This window comes from Vicugna pacos, chromosome X (assembly GCF_048564905.1).
Source record: "Vicugna pacos chromosome X, VicPac4, whole genome shotgun sequence".
Lineage (NCBI taxonomy): Eukaryota > Metazoa > Chordata > Mammalia > Artiodactyla > Camelidae > Vicugna > Vicugna pacos.
Window position 1 is genome coordinate 94,542,514 of NC_133023.1, and position 2,740 is coordinate 94,545,253.

Sequence of the window (2,740 nt, forward strand, 5' to 3'; positions counted from 1 at the left end):
TAGAGGAAGGGTAGATGATAAAAACAAAAAATAAGTAAAACATATGGTATGTTGGAAAGTAATAAGTGCTAGGGAAGAAACATATCAGTGTTGGGGAAGGGCGGCAAGTTGTATTTTGGAATAAGGTAGTCTGTAAGTTTCATTAGGAAAATAATAGTTGAGCAAGGACTCGAAGGAAGTTAGGGAGTTAACAGGGTACATATTTGTAGTAAGAACTATCCAGAGTGAAACTCTGAAAGCATCCCTTTTATTAAGATTAAGATAAAGACAAAGGAAGCTCCTGAGAGTGAAGGTTTTAAGGAGGTTTATAATGCAGCAAAAATCAGTACTACATTTGAAAAGAAAGATACAAAACTGTCATTCTTTACAGATGATAGGATTTTCTACTTAGAAAGCAAAAAGAATCAGATATTAATTATTGGAATCAAAAAGAATTTAGCAAGGATGTTAGATGTAAAGTTAATGTAAAAACCAATTTTATTTCTACTGAACAGTCCAATAGAAAAGTGGACAGAACATGTGAAAGAAGCAGTTCTTAGAGGAGGAAATCAAATTGCAAATAGACATTGAAAAGATACTCAAGTTTCATCAGTAACTGGAGAAATGTAGATTAAACCTGCAATGACATGCCAGTTCACATCTCAGATTGGCACAAATTTTAATCTGGTTATATCAAGAATAGGAGAGGATATGCTGGTACAACTCTTATCCACTGCTGGAAGGCATGTCATTGCTGCAGACACTTTGGAAAAGAAACTGGAATTAGCTGATAAGTGTTGAAGATGCACACACGTTTTGTCTCCGATTCCACTCCTCGGTGTGTACCATAGAGAAACCCTTGCACCTGTGCATTAGCGGACAAGTATAAGCACGTTTGCATCAGCGCTGTTTGTGCTAGCAAAGCACTAGAAATAACCCATATGTCTATCAACAACTCAGTCCCTAGAACAGTGCCTGGCACATAGTAGGCGCCCAATAACTCTAGGAAGAGGAGCTGCATAGTTACATAAACTATGAACCATTCATAAGATGGCATGTTATTTAGCCTTCTACTCCAAGTGTGATCCAGCCCCACAGGGTTCATTCTTGCATTCCTTCTTGCTTATCTGCAATTTCTGTTTCCAACAGTGGAGAGCCTGACTTCCAACGTCTCATGCAGTTACTTTCATTTACCAAAATGGTACTTTGTATAGGTCTCATGCTATTTCTTACTTTTTATTATCTGCACATTGTCAAGACCCACCTACGTTGCTGTGTGTACATCTAGTCTCTTATTTCCAACTACTGCCTGCTAGTTCATCATGTGCATCCACTTATCTTACTGACCTGCATAACTTTTTGCAGAAAAAAAAAAGTTACCTCCAAAAAGAGCTTAAGTAAAACCTCATCAACAGTCCCCAGGGAGAATCAACCTCAATGCCTTTGCAATTGCTGTTCCCTCAGCCTGGACTGCTATTCCTCTAGCTTTTCCATGGCTATTTCCTTCCCGTAGTCCCTTGGATTTCAGTTCAAATGTAACCTTAGATTTGCTTTTCCTGACCAGATTCTAGGAAAATGTTCTCTTCTCCTTCTACCATGAAAAAGTCTATCACATACTCAAATACCACTATATTCTTTTTATGTCCCTGGTCACTAGCTGAAAGATCTTATTTACTGATTTATTTACAAATGTATTGTCTGTCTCCTTCCACTTGAATACCACTTCTTTTTTTCATTTCATTCTTTTATTTTTTAACGCTCAAGACTCCATAAAATGCTGAATGTTTCCAGAAAATAGGGTTAGTCTCAAGGTTGTCACATGTGGCTCCTTGGGTTGTGCGTCACATGTCACATCTTATTCTGTTGTGACTGAATGGGCTTCCAGGAGAAAATTGCTAGAAGGGCTGCAGACATGATCCTTCAGGAACAGCTCTCAGAATCACACCTCCAAACCTGCCCATCTTGGAAGCTGCCTGTTCTGCCCCAATCAGGCAGGTGGAGAATCTGCTGGATTTGTTGCCTGGAACTTTCATGTCAGGGCAGGAAGCTGTTGCTTGCCACCACTACCACATCCACCTCTCAGCTCCCATGAAGCTAGTGGATGGTCACTGAGAAACTTCTACAGAAAAACCAACATCCATGATGGCACTTTCCAGCATAAAAAAGAATGTCAGCTTCCTGAGGGCAAGGATTTTGTTGTTATTGGTTCCTGCTGTGCTTCCAGCACCTAGAACAATGCTTGGCAGATAATCAGCATGCCATAAATACTTGAGGAATAATTGAATGAGAGAAAGATAAATGCTGGGCAATTTGAGGTGACCTATGGAGATGGTATGGCTTCAAGTTGAGTCAGACCTAATCAGAGTATTTCACTTTCCCACCTGTCCCTTTCTCAACAGAATTCATCCTTACTCCTGATAATGTTATATAGCTGGCTGTAAACAGAAGGGGTATTGCTCAGACGTGAGATCCAGTCCTAACTCAGCTTATTCCTGGTTTTGGGATCTGCTCTCACCGCTCAGGCTGGGACAACAACTTGTAGGTGAAATCACCCAGTAACTTGGAGTTTCAGTGATATTGGCGATACTGATTAATTCCTTGGCGTAGATAAATTGCAGTCTGTAGTAAAATGATGTTCCTAAAGCTACAAAGGGTCTTTGGCTAATAATTATCTTACTAATGTTTACAGAAATATTTCTCTAAGCCTACAGCAGCATTGTTTTAGATGACATACCAGTAAGCATGGTATTCATTGTGATTT